At 52.2% G+C, this 20,401-nt stretch overlaps 1 pseudogene; it reads left to right on the top strand.

Annotated features, from left to right (window-relative positions):
* The first annotated feature begins 5,332 nt into the window (after positions 1 to 5,332).
* The window catches only part of LOC131093378 (zinc finger protein 208-like), a 496,041-nt pseudogene continuing 480,972 nt past the window's right edge, over positions 5,333 to 20,401 (top strand).

Raw genomic sequence — 20,401 nt, 5'->3', positions numbered from 1 at the left:
GAGGATAAAAAGGAGACTGCGAACTACAACAATGGCAGAGAGCGCACGGCAAATGCCCCACGGCCTCTCCCTCTGCTCAGCAATAAAGTCACTTTTACAGGACTCCTCTGTCTCCTCTGCGCACAGAAACCGCCGGCCACAGCAATTTCCCCGCACAGCGCCGGGCCCGGGGCAGCCCCCTCTGTCCCAGCCACAGCAACCGGGCCGAGCCAGCGCTGCTCCGGCAGCGGCTCCTGCCGAGGCAGCGGCCGCAAGGAGACCGCGGGCAGCCGCTCTCGCAGCGCCCTCACGCCAGCGGCAACACGCGCCGGACACGGCACAACGAACCCGCCCGAGCCTCCTGCCGCCCCCGAGGCCCGCAGCCGGCCCCGAGCCCCCGCACAACCTAGCGCGGCTCCCACCTGCGCTGCGGCCGCCTCCGAGCTCCGCCGCCGCCTCACCGCGCTCCGGCCGCTGACGCCGCTCACGGCACTGCACACACGCTCCAACAATGGCGCCGCTGCCCAGCCACGGCCGCCCTCAGCCCGCCACCGGGGCCCGGCTCCGCCCCGCTCCCACCAATCAGCGCGCCACAACCACGACTGACGGCACCATCGCCCAATCCCAGCCAGGGGCGGGCTCTGCACACGGCACAGCCCCGCCCCTCGCTCTCCGGGCGCCCCGGGCTGCGTGAGGGCAGAGCCGGAGCTGAGGAACAGCCCTGGAACGGGCCCGGGCCCGAGTGGATTGAGCTGAAAACACAAACAAACTTCTCCGCAGCTCCCGCCACGGCTTTCCCGGCATTGCGGCTCCGCTGGCTCCGGCTCAGCGGGAAGCCCTGGAGCCTCACTTCTCCTACCCCTAATTAGGAGCATCAGTGCATCGTTTTGATTTCCCCCAAAAAGGAAAAACCACCCCAAACCCCTGTGGATGAGTGGGGGAGGGGAGAGATTTCTGGCAGAAAACTCAAAAAACTCAGAGCAGGATAGTGAGAAGTATGGTAAATAGATGCGATTTGTGCTGACAAAATTGAAACAGTAATCAATATTGATACAGTAATTAATATTTGGCAGTAATAAAACAGTTAAAAGATGTAATGTCAACAAAGGCAGAGGAGGGGTTCCATTCCCTCCCCCCCTTTCCTGCAGATGTTCAAGGCAAGAAAAAGCAAGAGATAATAGTCACTAAAAATTTACAGAAAGAAAGGAAAATCTGGTTGGGTCCCAGGAAAATGCCCTCTGTAAGAGATTTATTGCTTTGATGCTTAAATATAATATTATGTTAATTTTGGCTCACATTGTACTGGCTTGGTGCGCATGTGAGCCCAATGGTGAATTAAAGGACATCGAGGAAGAGGAGAGGCCTTCATCAGTGACGACCCCCAAAGACGGGTGTGACCACCAAAAGAGTGGCGGAGCATGCGCGGTAAAGGTCGTGATGAGGATGGAGGTAGAAGTGTGATGATTCGAAAATGGGAGGTGGTGGCATTGACATATGGCACAAAAGGGGGAATTTTCACCTGGCAAGCTCGCATGTGAGGTGGCAAGGGTCCCAGAACCCTGAACTCCGTACCCGTTGCGGTTATTTTTGTTTTGCTTATGCGCTATTATCAGAACCAAATTATCCCTTATTTTTAACCAAATTATATTGTCAATATTTCAAGTGTATCCAATCTTATACATTTTCTAAACTATTCAATTAAAATTGCTGCTACCCAAACATTGTTTGGGAATTTTTGTTATGGGATAATTAGGCAAAGATAACAGGGTGATACATGCATTTGGAAAATTATGGGAAGAAAGAGGTTTATTAAGCTGCAGGGGAAAGACATTATCTCTTGAGAACTTAATCTCTCACCTTTTGGAGGTGGTGAACTTACCAAAAAAGTTAGCAATAATACACATCAAGGGGCATAGGGCAGGGTGCTCAGAAGAGGTAATAGGAAACCGACTAGCTGATGAAGAAGCTGGGAAAGCTGCATTGTTGCCAAAAAGCTCTAAGATGCTCCCTTTGCTCCCAGTAACTGCACCACTGCCAGACAAACTGTCTTTTCCACCAGAGGAACTAGAGATAATTTAAAAGAGTGGGGCAGAGGAAGGAGAGGATAATTGGTTTACAAAGGATGGTAAGCAGTGGATACCAAAAGCTCTGGCCCTGCAATTGTTAAAACAACTTCATGAAGAGAGTCACTGGGGCTCCCGAGGACTGGCAGAAGCCTTCCTCAAAACATGCGCTGCTGTGGGTCTTTTTATTCTGGCTAAAGCAAGCTATTGCAGGTTGTTTGATTTGTGCTAAAACAAATAACAGAGTTACAAAGAAACTTGCCAGGGGAGGGAGGTCTTGGGCTGTACGTCCCTTACAGAGATGCCAGGTGGATTTTACTGAAATGCCTGGAGTGGCAAGGTTCAAATATCTTCTGGTAATAGTGTGTCAGTTAACAGGGTGGCCGGAAGCATTTCCAGCCATTTCAGCAACTACAGGATCAGTTATTAAAGTATTTTTGGAACAAATAATTCCAAGATATGGGATTGTGGAAGCAATAGACTCAGATAGGGGAACTCATTTTACAGGAAAAATTCTTCAAGCAGTTATGACTGCTTTAGGGATACAATGGAACCTCCTGGCACCCCTAGAGTTCGGGTAGGTTGAGAGGATGAATGGAGAGATAAAGAAACACCTCCTGAAACTGGTGATAGAAACTAAGATGCCGTGGGTATGGCCCTCACCACTGGTTTTGGCAAGAATAAGGGCCAGACCCACGGGAGATATTCAATTATCTCCCTTTGAATTAATGTCTGGAATTCCTTACCCTTGTGATTCTCAGCCTAGTGGGGGGATAGAGATAAGTGATGTATATTTGAAACAATATGTGGCCAGGATACTGTTTCTTGTGAAATCTGTTCGACAGGAAGCTCAGCTGGCACAGACCCTGCCTTTGGACTTTGCTGTTCACAACATCCAGCCGGGAGATTGGGTCCCAGTTAAAGAGTGGAAAGAAGCACCCTGGTGGTGAAGTGGTGTGGACCTTTCCAAGCGTTGCTGACCACAGAAACAGCCATCAAGGCAGCTAAACACGGGTGGACCCATCACACTCGGGTCAAGGTCTCTGAGGCCCCGGAGGTTTGGACATCTCAGCTGGAGGAGAAGAATGGGAAGCCGCGACCGACACTCCGCAGGGGCGGAATGGAGCAGCAGCCACTGCGGCAACATCGGGGGAAGCCCTGTGTGCCTCCCCACAGGCTGCCTGCTGAAACAGTTTGTGTGGGCATCCCTCCTCTCCCATCTCCAGTCACTGGGGGCCAATCCTCACTGTCATTGGTTGTTTTTATGTTAAGCTGTTTCTGTGCCTTCTCTTACCACAGGTGGTGTGGAAGACAACGTGAAAGTGAAAATTCGGTTAGGAGATTAGACTACACATTTAGAATGTTTCTCTTTATAATCTTACACTTATATTGTCAGTTAGGTTGGGGGCAAAAGTGGGAAAATAATTTTTAACCTTGGGAGAAGAAGCAGCAAGAACCTTTAACCTTAGCAATTGTTGGGTCTGTGGAGGGTCTGCTGGCCATGGGTGGCCAGCCCAGTCGAGCCTAAATGGTGGGTCAGTACCCTGAGTGAGGTCCATAATGGAACAGGATTTTGGGATGCAGAAGGAAGCCCATGGCAGCTTCATTCTTCTCAAAGAGGCATTTATTGTCTAAATAGAATAGGAAACATATATGTGGTGAAAAAGCGTTTGTAACTAGACTTTAGGTTTAGATTGTTGGACCCCCAGCTGCTCTCCTTATGATTGTTCCAGATATCAAGGCAGATGGAATCAAACACATGTTAAGCTCACTAATGGTAGCTGGGTAAGGTCTTTCTTCCATAATTACCAAAAGGATTTTGAAGGCTGAAAGCAGGGGGGAAGGATAAGTTTTTTGACGCCTTATTTTTTAACTGCCCCCGAGATAATTCCACAAGTAGGACACATGTAGTCCGTGACTATCAGTGGAAGTGGCAACACCAGAATGGAACTTGAGCCCTTTTTAATAGGTTTTGGTCCAGATGTAGCGAAACAGGCCTGGGATGTAAGTGCAGGTGGAAACCTCAGGTGGGAGCTTGGAGATGCAAATTCTGTGATTCTTATGATGGGGCAACCATTGTCAGGGTGTGAAATACAAAGCTGTGTTTCATGTCAGGTACATACAGGCAATGTGTGTATTTGTGATTGTGCTATGTGTGGAGACCGACAATGGAACAGTTGCGAATTCTAATAATAACTGAGGAAAGTAAAGCATGGAAGAAGGCCTTTGAACCTATCATTTTTTTGCAATTAACCTTGGTTGATTTAAGAGCATTGGAATTTAAGCGTTAAGGATGTTGCTTTTTGATTGTAGTTAATCCTCAAAGAGTTCTGCAAAAATAAACTTTTGAAGTATAATTTTAGAATATTGCTTGTATCTTTGAAACTATAGCTTTGGAATATATATAAAGAAAACATGCTTATCTCACACCTTAATAAAGCAGAGAAAAACAGCTTGAGAAAGGAAGATGAACATCAACTGAAGGATTTATAGTTTCGACCAAGGGAAGCTGGACATCACTGTTAGGAGATTTATAGTCTTTGCAATTAAAGGGTGGACCCACACCTGGGGAGCTGCACTTCACCATATGGGATTCGTCTTTCTTCTTTCGGAAACTCTACCACCACCATCTGGGGATAATTCTTTTGGGATACATCCTGAGAAAAACTAAATCACAATAGTGTGTAGAATTGTGACGTAAAAATTTGGAATAGAAACTGCTGATGAGTAAAAATTGGAATAGAAACTGATGAGAAAGCCTATGAGTACCCCTATAAATACCTATAACCCTCAACTATTGGTGTGCAGTTGGAGGGAAAACTTCCCCCACTGTACCCAGCGCTGTATTGCTCATACTTTATGATATTAATTACTAAATTGATTGCTGCTTGAATATTTGCCTAGTCAAGCTTCTTATTCATAACACTCAGATACCCCAAATTCTCTCTCAGAACCCCCAGTTCTCCCTCACGAACCCCAAATCCCCTCACATCGCCTCAGCGCCCCAGTTCTCTCTCAGGACCCCCCCAATCACCCCTCAGATCCTTTTAAATCGCCTCAGGATCCACCAGATCCCCTCAGGATTCCCTAAACCCTCTCACGCCCTCTCAGGACCCCACAAACCCCATCAGAACTCTCCACATCCCCTCAGAACTCCCCAAATCTCCTCAGGACCCCCCATTCTCCCTCAGGACCACCCAAATCCCCTCCCAACCGCCCCCACCCCGCTTCTCGCCAGAGGTCTCGCGAGAGAAGCAGCGCCGCCATCTTGGTTGAGGGCAGTTCCGCCCGCTCCTCAGAGCACTCCACGTTCCCTCATAAATCTAGCCGGGAGCGGCGGAATTAATCCGCCTAGAAATGACGGGATGGAGCCTAAACCCCCTGGGATTCAGCCTAAAAATCTCCCGAATCCAACCTGGTGCTTCCCATGGATTGGGGCGGTACTGGTGATGGGCGGGACGGTGACGTCAGTCCCTCTGGCCCCGGCCCTTTCCGGCGCCTCCCGATCCCGCTCGGGCATTTCCGCGAGCGCCGCCGCCGGGGCCGGTTCTGGCCCGGGGCCGGCGCCTGTCCCGGGGCTCCTTCGCCACCGGAGCGTCCCCAAGGTGTCCCCAGAGTGTCCCCGCCGGGTCACCAATGAGCCAGCAGAACCAGAAGGTGCGACCGGGGGCGGGGGGGTGGGGAGAGAAGGACACGGTGGGGGTAGGGGGCACGGGGGAGGAGGGAGCAGTGGGAGACGGGAGGGGGACACGGGGGGTGGCAGTGTGGACGAGGGGATGACAAAGGGACAGAGGGGACCCCGAGAGGGCACAGGGGCCCCTGCAGGCGGCCACAAGTGTGCCTCGAGGCCCCTGACACGTCCCCTGTCCCCATCCCAGTTGCTGAAGGCGCTGGTGTCCGTCGTGGCCACCCTGGGCAAGGTGGCGGCCACCGTGACCGGGTCACACAGGGACGTGCGGCAGCGCGTGTCGCCAAAGTTCCTGCCCGCGGCCCTGAGGAGATTCACCCAGAGCCTCCGTGAGACCCTGGATCACGGCGATGTCACCTCCATGGGCCACCGTGGTGTCCCCTCCCTGGGCCGGGCCCTGGCCGCCCTCTGGGCCACCCCTGGGACCAACTGGGCCGATGTGAGAGCCGCGGCCAAGGCCTGGCAGGAGTTGGTGGCCGCGCTCAGGGAGAGATGGGACCGGCTGCAGGAGGAGGCAGATGAGCTGCGCAAGACCTGCTGGGACGCGACCCCCTCCTGGGCCAAGCACCTGTGGTTAAAGGCCACCTTCAGGGAGAGGGGACAACCTGGGGACAGCCTGGAGGCCACACCCTGGTGGCTGCCGGTGACCCTGGACAGGGTCGAGGGGGCCTCGGCAGGGGCCACGCACGATGCTCAGGTGGCAGCGGCCACCAGTGAGGAAGAGGAAGCTACCAGCGAGGCCATGGATGAGGCCGTGGTGGCCACCAGCCGGGCGAGGGCGGCCACCTGGAGGGGACATTGGGCAGTGGTGGCCCTGGCACCGCTGAAGCGTTTGGTGGACGCGTGTGACAAAGCCATCGAGTTCACCTGGGACATGCAGACCCAGCTCGAGGAGATTGAGGACACCCTGAAGTGGCCAGAGCAGATGTCCCCCAATATCCTTGAGGCCTTGGTGGCCGACGTAGCTGAGTTTGAGCGTCTGTGGGAGGGCAGCGCCCGCCTGGCCTCACATCACCTGCTGCCGACACTGTGGGATATCCACAACGTCCTCTTGAGTCCCTATGCTGGCCCAGGTGGCCCCGGTGGCCCGGGTGGCCCCGGCAGCCGCGCAGTGGCCAAGCGGTGCCAAAAAGCCATCAAGGACATCCCGAGGCTGCTGCGGGGACAGTGATGTCACCACTGTGATGTCATTGGTGCAGTGATGTCACTGGAGAGACTTGTGGACAGTTGAGTGCCACCAGCTCCTTGAGTGCCTGTGGTGGTTGGACCGGAAATGGGATTTCTGGGATGCTGTGGTCACTACCATCAGGCCAATGGGTGCTCAGATTTTAGGATCCGCCTGTGAGAAAAACGGGTTAAAAACCAGAGCTGCACCCCTGGCAAGCTCTCTTTGGACTTCCGTCGGGAAAGGCTTTGGATCTCTCCCCCTGTCCCAGCTGCCGGCTGGGCGGGGGGAGGGGAAAAGCCATGCGGCCATGAGGTAGGCCCAGCCCAAGGATGGAAGGGTGGAGGAGCACCAAGAGGAAGAGACATCAGGCAGCTCCCCCCAGGGAAGAGAGAGAGAGAGAGCAAGCCGGCATCTGAATTGGATAGCAGCACTGGCCCAGAAGGAGAAGGCGGGGGGGGTGCCCAGCCAGAGCAGGCTGGGAATTCCAGAGCTCTGGGACAGGCAGAGACTGAAATTTTGGACCCTTTTCTTGCATGATTGAGACCTTGCAAAATGCTGATCCTCCTGGAGCTGAATGAGAAGAGAGATAAGAGATGAGATAGGAAAAGATAGGCCCGAAGGAAGTGGAGAAGACTGGCTGAGTGGGGGGAGAGATGATGGAGTGGCCTTTTGGCTGGACTTTTCCTGTGTGGCCATAGACTGAACCAGTTTTTTTCCTGTGACACAGAGACTGCATTTAGGGGGAGGCAGTGCCTCAGAACCGGGAGGGTTCAGTGTGGGGACCCCTCAGCTCCAGGGGGTGAAAAAATGGGGGGGACAGATGTCCCAAAGGAGAGACTGTGCCTTTTTGGAGTGAGACAAGGCACCCTTGAAAGACAACCCTAGAAGCAGCTCTGGTCCATGCACAGGGGTGAGAGCACTGGGCATGGAAGGAAGGTGTCACGATGGCAAAGGATTTTCCGGGCGGTGCTGAGTGACATGGGAGCACACGAGGTTTCAGCGTCTTTCCAGGGGAAGCCTATGGTGCAAGAAGGACTCCTCTCCTCTTGATGAACTGAAGATTGAGTATTCTAAAGGGTGGTGCCGGACTGAGAGTTGGTGATTTTGGGGGAATGTATTGCATTGGGAAATTTGGTGGGGGGGAGGACAAAAGTGCTTTTGTAAGGTTTTAATTTTTTTCCCTTATGTTTTTTTTTTCTTTCTTCTTTTCTGGTAGTTTAGTTAATAAAGTTTTCTTTAGTTCTAAGCAGGAGCCTGCTTTGCTTATTCCTGGTCACATCTCACAGCAGACACCAGGGAGAGGGTATTCTCATGGGGGCACTGGCTCTGTGCCAGGGCTAAACCATGACAGTGCCACAGTGCTGCATGTCCCCAAGAGCCCTTTGAGTGCCACCAGCTTCTCGTGTCACCAGGACCTCATGCAGGAGAACCTGGGGGGTCCTTGTGCCACCAAGAGCCCCCCGAGTGTCACCAGGACTGGCCCAGCCCCAGTGTGCGGGTCCCTGGTGTCACCGGGGTCTCTCTCTGTGTCACACACTGCCCTTGGGCACCCACTGGGACCCCCCTGAGCACCGGGAACCCCAAATTTCATTGTCCTCATGCACTGGGACCTCCCCTCAGGACCCCACCCTCAGACATCAGGACCCTCTGTGACAGCGGTCACAGGGGTCTTCAGGTGAGGGAAGAGACGAGAATGTTGACTCCACATTCAGAAGTCTTGATTTATTATTTTATTATATATATATTACATTATAACTAACTTAATAGAAAGAAAGGTTTCCTCTCAGAAGGCTAGCTAAGAATAGAATGAAAAGAATGATAACAAAATGCAGCTCTCTTGGACTCTGAGATAGCTCGGCCTTGATTGGCCATTAATTGTAAACATCCAAGATGGGCCAATCAAAAATCCACCTGATGCATTCCACAGCAGCAGATAACCATTGGTTACATTTTGTTTCTGAGGCCTCAGCTTCTCAGAAGGAAAAAAAATCCTAAGGAAAGGATTTTCACAAAAGATGTCTGCGACATCTTTTATTTAGTTAAATTAAAAAGAAAAGTGTTTGTAATTTTCTCTGCTGGGCTCATGCAGAAGAAAGAACAAACACTTGACAGGTTATTTGTTGCCAATCAAAGCCTCAGTCAAGTGCTGCTGTGGAATGTAGAACATAAAATTCTATCATATCACCAAAACAATCTTACAAAATAAGAAAATGCAAAAACAATGCAAAGAAAATCCAAATGCTACAGAAAAATCCATCAATTGTTATCAAAAATCCACTGACAGTCATCACACAATTTCAAACAAATTTTTTGAGAATTTCTGGAATGTCTTGGCCGCAGCCCTTTATTGAACATCTTGGGCTGAAGCTAATTTTTGGCTCTTCAATGCTTTTGAGCTGCTGCCATCTCTTTCAATACTTTTTATTTAATTTTTTTTTTTTTTTCTGAAAGAGCAGCAGCAGACAGCCTGAGAGGCCCTGGGGGACCCTGGCCCTCTTGGATGGATCAGGAACCCCAGACCTGGCCCACAAAATAGCGGCCCAGGTTCTGACGGGGGAAGCGAAGCCCCCAAACCCAACAGGAGGCCGGGCGGTGGCCCTGGCCCAGGGAACCGAGCCAAACAGCCCAGGCCCAGCCCGCCAGGCGGGCTGTGCCTTGTCACAGACCAGCACCCTGCCGCCAGTGCAATCGCAGCATGAGTGACCAAACGCTTCCTGCCCCCAAACCCACCGAGGCATGCCAGCAGTGGGGAATTGAAGCTGCCCCGAGAATCTTCATCTCGGGTCTGGGAATTTTTCCCCACAGCAAGCAAGCAATGATGGGTTTCTGCCGTTCCCTCTTCCTCTGCAATGAAATGCAAAATGTGTTCCTCCCATCTGCCTCCCGGTACCACCCCCACCCCCTCTGGGCTGGGGACCAAAGGCAGAACTTTCGGGAGCCCCCTCCCCCTCGCCGCTGGAGCACGCGAGGGGCGGCAGAGAGATTTGCACCCCCAAAGGGAAACCACCGATCAAACACCCCCAACCCGCCAAGAACGCTGAGCTTGAAAGCCGGCAGCCGGGCCGCGCCCGCACTCAGCTGCCGAGCCGCGCCTCCTCCACGGAAGGAGAGGCCGGCTGCTGGAGCCGCTGCCGCAAGGGCAAACGGCCCGGGACGGTCCGAGCTCGGACATGCCGCCGGTTCCAGGGCAGCCTCTGACGCAGACACGGAGGACGGAGTCCCCGAAGGCGGCAGAACTGGCGGGGCGGGCGGCGGGGGCAGCAGGGGTGCGCGGGAAAACGCCGCCGTTGTGTGGCTCGGCTCCAGGAGCGGCAGCGCAGGCGCGCGCTCTGCCCCTGCGGGAAGGGCTGGCGGGGGCGGCGCGGGGTCGGCAGCGTCTCCTGCCCCTGGCTCTGGGGTCGGCCACGGAAGCGCAGTCAGAGAAGGCGGCGGAGTCCGCACGGGAGGCGGCGGGGGCGGCGCCGGGTCGCTGTTGTCGCCGAGTGCGTTGCCCAGCAACTCCGGCACGGCCGCGGGAAGCGGTGTGTCGGAGGTCGGCCCCGCAGGCGCAGGAGCCGGCGGAGTTGCGGGCGGGGATGCCAGGGGCGGCGCAGCCCACTCAAACCGCCTCTGAGAGCAACAAGGGGGGAGAAAAAGCGGCTCCGTCTGACCGTGCCCCGAAAATGCAGGAAAAAAACTTCTTCGGCTGCGGGAAAAATCTCGCCCTCCCCCTGCTGCGATTCAGGGGGACTGGGAAGCAGCAGGTCGTCTTCCTGCAGAGGGTCCTCATCCGGGAACGGGACTTGCCCCATGCAGTTGGCAATCCACTGAAATGGAGCTGCTTTCCGTTTCACAACTGGGAAGAGCGTTTTGAATGACGGATAGATCCGAGGGTATCCAAAATCCTGACACTGAGCCATAATAATGAATTCCATGCATTCCCATATGTACTAATCAAGGGCATAGAGCACATTCGTGAAAAGCCTGTGGAACTTTGCCCACCGGAAAAATTCATAGAAATGTCTCTTCACCATAGGAACTTTGTCCTCATGACCCCATTTTTGCCAGAGGCCATTAAGCTTCTCCTCTGAGGGGGAGAAAGGAACCTCTGCCTCCGTGGGCACCCCTGCCCAAATGTGCAGCCACATTCTGTGAAAGGCAGCATCGTCAGGAAGGGAAGAGTTAACAGTACCTTGTGACAGTGTCCTCCAGGCTCCAGGAGGCTGCTCTGTGCCGCTAAGCTTTCAGGACATCTTCTCTGGAGGATTTTCAAAAGGTTCTCTTTGTGGTCAGCCTTGGCTGTGAACTCTATCCAAATTCAGGATCTTCAGTTCTTCAGCTCCTGGCTAGAATCCACTTCTGTGGTCACTGTGGTAGCTAGGGAAGAGGCACTGCGGAAGATGTCGCGATGTCACGGAAAGCCAGGACCCTCTGTTTCCCATAGATAAGACCCTCAGTTACTCATAGATAAGAAACTAACAATAGGAACGTGGCCCCACTAACAATAGGAGTGCTGCCCCACTAACTGTAAAGTCAGCAACTCTCTACTCCTTACTCAGTACTTTTCCATTCCCTACTAACCATAGATAAGGAAGACAAAACCCTTTTGACGTAGAGACCCCCAAGACTATAAGACCCCAGGAGAAGAAGTAATAAACGCCTTTTGACCGTCCACCACATTGGTGTCTGCGTGTGTCATTGGCCCGAACGGCCCTGGAGAGTGGGCTGTCGAGCTGTACCTCAGAACCAGGTCGCCAGCCTTAGCATAGAAGGCAACAGGTCACTTGTGAGGTGACCATCAATGCCACACACTTGGGGTTTACCCAGTGTAGCAATGCTAGTCTCGGTCTCACCAAGTGATGATTTCTTCCTCAGTCGAGGGTCACCATCTGTGACTGTGTTCACAGGGGTTCTTGGATGAGGAAAGAGACAAAGATCTGATTCCATGTTTCAGAAGGCTTGATTTCTTACTTTATAAAATATATTATGTTGAAACTATACTAAAAGAATAGAAGAAAGGATTTCATCAGAAGGCCAGCTAAGAATAGAATAGGAAAAAATGGTAACAAAGGTTTGTGGCTCGGGCTCTGTGTCTGAGCCAGCTGGACTGTGATTGGCCATTAATTACAGACATCCAACATGGGCCAGTCAAAGATGCACCTGTTGCATTCCACAGCAGCAGATAATCAATGTTTACATTTTGTTCCTGAGGCCTCTCAGCTTCTCAGGAGGAAATATCTTAAGGAAAGGAATTTCCACAAAAGATGTCTGCGACAGGCACACATTTCAAGAATGACTCCCCCGTGCTGCCCACCGGTGTAATAAACATAAAACTTTCTAACTTTTGACAAGTTAGAGAGTCTTTGTCCATGATCTTCAGTTTTAATGATTCCATTAGCAAGCCAGCCAGGAGGAGACTCTGCTGGGCTGTGAGACCAGCTCAGGTCATGGACTCCCTTGGTGCACCCCCAGGATATTCCTGGAAGAGTGGGCTCTGCTGCACAGACTGCTCATCCAGCAGCAGACAAGAAGCACTGACTACTAAAACTCCAGACAAAATGGTATGTTTGAAAATTGAAACAGTTTTAAACAGTGACCGGTAAGGCGTGGGCAGGAGAGGCCCTTTGGTAAGTCGTGGGAGATGTCCCATGTGCAGATTGTGCCTCTGTAGTGTGCTTGCAAGCTGAAGTTGCAGTTGAAATCTGGTTGCCAGCAGAAAGAGTTGTTGAACTGTTGTACTGAGTTCGGGCTTTTGGTGCTGCCATTTGTTTCAGCATAGAGAGCTTAGTTTGCCACCAACTGAGGCTAGCAGTCGTAAGGGCAAATGCTGGTCTAAGGTTGTTATAACTGAGTTGGTGTGTGTGGAAAGAAATACCCCTTTCACAGTGGGTTTGTGTGTGTGAACTTTCTAGTTTTGGGGAGCAGCATTCACTGTGACACCTGGTGTTTGAGTATAACCAGTCTTTATAAGGCTTTGTGTTCAGGTGTTAACCAATCCTTTGGCCTGTGGGACCTGGGAGGCGAGGATCAAACGCTGTAACACAGTGCCTTTGTGGTCCCTGTCCTTGTGGACTTTGCAAAGATGCAACTTTGGATTCATCTGGTGTAGTGTGCGATTTTGCTGACTATTGTGTAAAAGTTATAATTGTAACAAGCTGGTAATTTTTCTTGTGTGTCATCTGTGTTAAGCTGTGTATTAAGCTTGAGCCTGAGTCAAAAGGGTTAAGCCACCCTTTTAGAAGGGTTTTATCTTGAACCGGTGTTTGTGGGCTGTCAGAGCTGTAATAGAGACAGCTTGTTATAAGTTGATTCCCAGGACTTGAGGTACAGGAGAGCTGTGTGGTTTTTTCGGCTGCATTGTGGTAATTTGATTCTTGGGACTGTATAGCTCTGTTTGTGAGATTTTAAGGTTTTGTTTGCAACAAGTGCAGCATTTTATGTGGAACAAACGAGTGTGGTAATTTATGTGCATTAAAGCAAATTAAAAGAATTCCAGGAATTCCACCCCCACCCCCATTTGTGGTGTTTGTGGGCATATCAGATTTTTTGCTGTAACAGGACAGGCTTTTTATTTATTTTAATCGCAGTTAGAGAGATTAAAGGAATCCTTTTACCGTGGCAGTGTGAAAAGTGCATATTATATGTCTCTATGCAGATATAAAATACTATATGTATTTTGTTGCAGTGATTAGTAGGGCAGTATCAACATTTTAACAGTATGGTAAATGCAGTTTTCTAGTTAAGGTAGAAACTATGTATATGGGATATTTTTAAAGAAAGGAATGAGGTACTTTCACCAGATAGCAGGCACAGGACACCTAAATCTTTCAGAGAAAGAGAATTTACTGTTCTGTTATCAGAAGAAACGAACTTCTTCCCTCCTTGCTCAGCCATTAAGGCGCCATTAAGGATTAGGAGGAAGAAATTGACACTGACCAGACAGAATCCTTTGTTTGAATGGAATTTATGCATCATGTATGAGGTGTATGAATATGCAACAGGCTATTATTTTTAAGGGTTAATCCTCTGTTAATGGGTGTCCTTTTTCGGGCTTATTTTGCCCAGAAAAGGTACCCGGTCCTCCGTAACTTACTTCTTATTGTCTCATATTGTCCTACTTTAATTGTTCAAATTTATATTACTCTAATTATATTACTATTTTTATGACAATTTTATTACTATTAAACTTTAAATTATTTTTTTTAAGTGATGGGCGTTTTTCACAATGTAGGCATGGGAGGAAAAGTGGATTTAAAGGTCTTCACTTAGTTCTCATTATCCTGCTCTGCAATTTTGGAGTTTTCTGTCAGAAATCTCTCCCTTCCCCCACTCATCCACAGAGCTTTGGGCAGTTTTCCAATTCTTGCGGTAAATTAAAGCGGTGCACTAATGCGCCTAAGTAGGGGTAGGAAAACTGAGGGCTTTCCTCGGAGCCGGAGCCACCGGAGCCGCAGTGCCGGGAAAGCCGTGGCGGGAGGTGCGGAGAAGTTTGTTTGTGTTTTCAGCTCAATCCCCTCGGGCCCGGGCCCGTTCCAGAGCTGTTCCTCAGCTCCGGCTCTGCCCTCACGCAGCCCGGGGCGCCCGGAGAGCGCGGGGCGGGGCTGTGCCGTGTGCAGAGCCCGCCCCTGGCTGGGATTGGGCGATGGTGCCGTCAGTCGTGGTTGTGGCGCGCTGATTGGTGGGAGCGGGGCGGAGCCGGGCCCCGGTGGCGGGCTGAGGGCGGCAGTGGCTGGGCAGCGGCGCCATTGTCGGAGCGTTTGTGCGGGCCCTTGAGAGGCGGCAGCGGCCGGAGCGCGGTGAGGCGGCGGCGGAGCTCGGAGGAGACCGCAGCGCAGGTGGGAGCCGCGCTGGGTTGTGCGGGGGCTCGGGGCTGGCTGCGGGCCTCGGGGGCGGCAGGGGGCTCGGGCGGGTTCGTTGTGCCGTGTCCGGCGCGTGCTGCCGCTGGCGTGAGGGCGCTGCGGGAGCGGCTGCCCGCGGTCTCCTTGCGGCCGCTGCCTCCGCAGGAGCCGCTGCCGGAGCAGCGCTGGCTCGGCCCGGTTGCTGTGGCTGGGACAGAGGGGGCTGCCCCGTGCCCGGGGCTGTGCGGGGAAATTGCCGTGGCCGGAGGTTTCTGTGCCCAGAGGAGACAGAGGAGTCCTGTAAAAGTGGCTTTTTTGCTGAGCAGAGGGAGAGGCCGTGGGGCATTTGCCGTGCGCTCTCTGCCATTGTTGTAGTTCGCAGCCTCCTTTTTATCCTCATTTTCCCGGCCTCATCTCCCTCTCCCTTTGCCCCCTGGCTGAGGTACTTGAAACGTTCAGAGTTCCCGATCCGGTAACTGCATGTCCGTCTTAATGTGCATCCCCACTTTTGTATAACAGCCGATATTCACGGCCCTGTTAAGTGTTTACTCTTCTGGAAGGTCGAGGAGCTTTCTGTGTCAATTTCTAACATTTTCTAAAAGTGATGGTTTCTGCCATTACTTCCTTATCTACTAGTCCCCGGCTCTATCTCCAAGCAGATTCACTCATTGACTCTGTTTTTTCTTCCTGGGTCCTCTTTGGTTTTGAGATTATTCTCAGTGCCCTCATTCCCTGTCCTTCTGTACCCGTTTCTGGATCAGAGGCCTGGCTGCCACCTGCATCCCCTCGCTCAGCTGCTGAATGAGCTGCACTCTCAAGGTGTGGAGCATGGTAAAAAGATGAGAGTTGGTGTAGCACATCAGAGGAGAAACAGCATTCGTTTAACCCATGGTCTGCCAGGGAGCCACAAAACCGTTTCCCATTTCCATCCTTTGCACGTTTGGACCAATACATGAGCTGTTTTTATTTCTGTTGTTTTATGTTTTTTTTTTTCACCACTTTTCCTTTGTCATCTATTTCCAGCAGCAGTTTGAGTCATTTAATTTTCCACAGACTCTTCCTTTTTCTGCTAACAGATGATCTGATCCCATCCCATGGTTAAGTGTTGTGTTCCTCACTTCAGTGGCTTGGTCAACAGGAATGTCAGGAGCTAGAGCTGTCTGGTTGGTTATTCCGAGGGCAGCTTGTAATCTAATGATGCCATTGAAATGAGAAATGGGTTCTGTGGCTCCTGATATGAATTGGTTCGGGTTCGCAGGGGCTGGTCCATGGTGTTGTAGGATTTGTTCTGCTGGCCATTCATCTTTTCTCCATTTTTGTCCACTCTCTCCAGCCAGGGCTGCATAAATTGACTACTTTGCTCTAATTAAATCATCAAATCCTTGGATTCCCAAATGATTTCCCTGAATATTTGGTAGCAAAAAATCCCCAGTGCTCTAATATATCCTCTATAACACAGACAGTGACAGCACATGTTGGAGTGGGCAGAGGGATGATTCCCCCCATTTGTTTATAGTGAAGTTTTCCCAACATTCTCCATTTGCTGTTTCCCTTTGCAGCTTCACTGGTTTCTGTTGCAGGGTCAGATATCCTCCCCCTGGGCTCTGCCTTGAGCTGTGCAAATTCCATCAGTGCCAGCAGGCAGAGCTTGGGGTGAGGGCAGAGAGAATCAGCCCAATTCCTGCCCCAGGCAAGAGACCCAGGTGCATTGTCCACCCTTTGCCCAACAGTGTTCATTTGCATTTCTAAAGCTCCTCTGCGGGCTGCCTGGAATGGAGTTTCTCTTCCAGGGCAGCCATCTGGAGAGTCACATGTGGCCCCCTCCCCTCCCCCCCCCCCCCCCCCCCCGCATCTGCTTTTTTTAAAAAAAGTATTAACTATTTACAAGTCAGAAGTATTATGTGTAGGTTTTTAGTATTTGGTTTCCTGTTGGACCCAGATTTCTTCCGCTCTGATGTTCTGATGTGAATTCGGTCTCCACACTCCTGGATTCTCAGCCTTTTCCAGCCCAGGTGTCTCCAGCTCTGCCGGGGAAGTGTCTGGGGTAGCTGTTGGTTGCTGTTTGCTGTTTGCTGCTGGGCAATGTTGATGTTTTGTTGCTGGTCATTATCTCTGTGGGTGTCTTTTGGGCTATTCCCAGTCTGTTGGAATGTTGAACTCATCTCCATTGAGTGGTGTAACACCCATTAAATTAAACCTTTAAAATTCCTTTTCCAGTGGAAAACCTTTGAGTAGAGAAACCTTTCTGAGCAGAGAAATAAGGTTTAAAAGAACCAAACTCGGTACATTTTGCAGCACTGCAGTGGCAGGCAGCCCAGAGTGTGGGTGTCAGTGAGCCCCAGAGTGGAATTGTGCCCTGGTGTTCCCCAGCAGCTGTGGCAGTGCAGGCCCAGCCAGCACTGAAGCTGCAGCAGTGGCAGCAAGGCTTGGCCCCAGTGGCTGGAGCTGGCAGAGGAGGGTGGCCAGGATTGCAGAGGATTCCAGGCGAGGATCTGTGGGCAGGCGCAGGGGCTTGGCCCGCTGTGGAGCCCTGGCTGCTGCTGCGTTGCCTTCAGGGCAGGCTCAGGGGCGGCCTCCCATCCTCCTGCTGCAGGTGGGAAGTGCAAATCTCCGGGCTTCAGAGCCCTTGAGGCCAGGCTGAGGGGTCCCCCCCGTGTTGAGCTGTGCTGGCGGCTGTTTCTGGCCTCAGGGACACTTGGCATGGGCCCCTTGGCCACCAGTGGTGCTGCTTTGCACTCCTTGGGCAGGAGCCGATGTCCTGGCTGGGTGTTGGGAGCAGCAAAGTGCCAGGGCAGGCTGTGTGCCAGCCCAGCTTCCTGTGGGAGAATGTGCCTTGATATCTGCTCCAGTGGTTGCTGAAGCAGTGAGAATTGCTTTTGCCCCCCTGTTAGGTGCCATGGTGTCAGCAGAAGATATTGCAGCCTTCCTGCTCAGGGCATTTCAGTGCCAGGCTCTCACAAGCACCCACAGCTCCGTGGCTTGAGCTGAGCATGGGACGGTGACCTGCGCTGTGTCTGATTCCCCTTCCTTAATAACAGCCTGCCTTGTAGCTCTTTTCCCTTCTGCTGCCCTTGCAGAGCCATCCACAAACACATTTTCTCCCTCAGGCCAGGGAATGTCCCATCATCAATCTGTTCCAGCCTGGGTCTGGAGCTCTGTCCCTTGAGTGCAGTCCTGGGTTCCTTGCCAGCCCCTCTCCAGGCTGTTCAAACAGGAGGCTGGGTTAAACCCTTGCCCTGTCCTCAGTTCTGAATCCTCCTGTGCCACTGAACAAGTTTCATACTGTAATAACCGAGCCCTGCTCATCCATGTAGAGGCTCTTTTGGTTGTCAGACCTTTAACTTGATGCCAGACTTGAACTATAGGATATCCTATGTAGGGTTAAACATTTTAGCACAAGAATTCGTTTGGCAAGACCCTGTTTAATATCCACCTATAATTCAAATTCTTTTTCTCTGTCTGGAAGGCCCAGACCAGCCGCCTCAGTTAATCTTCATTTTAACCTTTGAAAATTCTGTGTTTCCTCCCCCTCTCCATCCATACAGTTTGTTGACTGGCAGGATAGCAGTGTTGTAGGGAGACATCCCTGGATCCAAAAGCCCTGCCTTTAATAGGGACTCAATACCAGGCTGTGACCCCTTCCGTCCCTCTCGTTGAACAGGGTATTGCTTGTCCTGGTTGCTTTAAAGTGATTTGTAGAAGCTCCGTATCTAATTTTCCCTCCTTCCCTGGGGCTGCCCACATTTCTGGGTTCACTTCAGCATGGGCCTTGTCAGACTTTTGGCACAAAGGTAGAACAGAACTAGCCTCTGTACCCCTTTTACAGTATTAAAATCCAGCACTCAAATTCCTTCCTAGGTAATTACAACCACAGGAGAAAGAAAAAGAAATTCATTTCTTTCAAACCTGTCCCCCACAGCTTCTAATACTGGTTGAACAAATCATACCTGCTTATATTTCCCTCTCATTCCCTTAAAAATGAAAATATTCCTTTACTATTTTCCCCTTTACGTTTAAGATTCAGAGTGGATTGAGAGGCCCCTGTGTCCATCAGAAAATGCCTCCTCTCAATGCAGACCCACCCTGAATGTTCTCAAGGGCTCCAGTGTGGAGGGTCCCTGGTGTGATGGGAGCTGTGACAGCCCTGCCAATCCATGTCCATCAAGGGGTGGACTTGCTGGTTCTGAGGGTGCTGCTGTCTGTGCTTGCAGTGTCCTTGTGCCCTGCAGCTGGAGCCCTGGTTCCTTGCCAGGGGCTGTTTGGGTGGGCTCTCCCCTGCCGAGGAGGGCAATGCCTCTGCCAGGTGCTTGTGGCCGAGCCGTGCCCTGGGTGCTGGGGCCCCCTTGGGCCCTGGTGTTGATCCCTCAGGGTCTGTAGGAACTGTGCCCTGGCCTTTGCCTTCAGCTTGGCCTTTTGCTGCTCCCTTCTTGCATTCACCTGCTGTGCCTTTGTGCCCAAGTGCTGCAGGGCCTTCTTCTGCCACTCCTGCAGCCCCCTCAGTGCCTGTGGGTGCTTGTCTTGCTTTACAAGAGAGGTGTCTGCTTGGGAAGGCAGAAAAAGCCTCTCTTGGAATGGAGAATGCAAACCGCCTCCATCTTAATGTTTAGAATAGTGAAATCAAGGGACTCTAAGGCAAAGATATGGGAGTAGGAATACCAGTTCTTTACTAGTGTGTATAATAAAGCAAACAAACACCAACAGCTGCGGCACTGACAGCAAACAGAGCCCGGACCCAGTCCCGGCCTTTGGGCTGCGGCGCTTTGCCCTTGGGTGCAGTTCCGGGCACGGCCGGCAGGGGCGCTGGTGGCTCCCGCGGGGCGGGGCAGCGCATCCCTCCCATGGGAACCTCTCTGAACGGAAATAGAGCAATCCCTTCATCTAACTCTTTCACTTTTTTACCTTCTATAGACTTTCTCCTGTGTTTTGGGAAAGAATTTGGAGAGGGCTGCCTTTTAACTGTGCTCCTAGTGTTTCGATAAGGTGCTTTCTCTATAGAGAGAGAGCTTCCCTGAACAGCTGGAGCTGTGGTTACCAAGGGGATGTAACTCAGATCAGGACGGGGTCAGGGGAGGATATCCTGCCGAGGCTCGGTGGGAGTGTGGGCAGGGTCTGCTGCCGGAATCGGCAGAGGGGGATCTTCCCGTGGAGCCCGAGCCTGGAGCGTGGGTAGCCCCCACATGGCTGATGGCGGCTGATCCGGCAGCTCCCGGCAGAGCAAAGGCAGGTGGGAGAGCCCGGCAGCAGCGGCGGTGCCCAGCGCAGGTGGCACGGGCAGGGCAGCCGGGGATGGGATGGCTGGGACCCCCCCTGGGTGCGGTGAGCGCGGTGACCTCGGAGCAGGCGGCAGGACAGAGCAACCCCCATCTTCCCCAGCCTGGCCGGCAGAGCGGCCGCGGGCCAGGCAGTGGGAGCAGGGCACACAAATTGAGCGACAGTGCCGGGGCAGGTGGAGCTGCCCTGGGCAGTGAGGCCGCACCTGGGATGGAAACCGGGGCAGGCGGAGCTGAGGCGGGCAGCGAGCCGGGACTCAGGACAGGCGCCTCGGCCCCGAACGGAGGGGGCAAGACCTGCAGAGGATCCCACTCTCTTTCTGATTTTTCCTCTTGTTCCTCTCCCTTTCATTTCCCCCATTTTTTTTCCCTATGGTGTTTCTGATACTTTAAAGATTTTTATTTTCCTAAAATCT

This window comes from Melospiza georgiana, chromosome 25, assembly GCF_028018845.1.
Source record: "Melospiza georgiana isolate bMelGeo1 chromosome 25, bMelGeo1.pri, whole genome shotgun sequence".
Lineage (NCBI taxonomy): Eukaryota > Metazoa > Chordata > Aves > Passeriformes > Passerellidae > Melospiza > Melospiza georgiana.
This window is presented reverse-complemented; position numbering and strand designations above follow the sequence as displayed.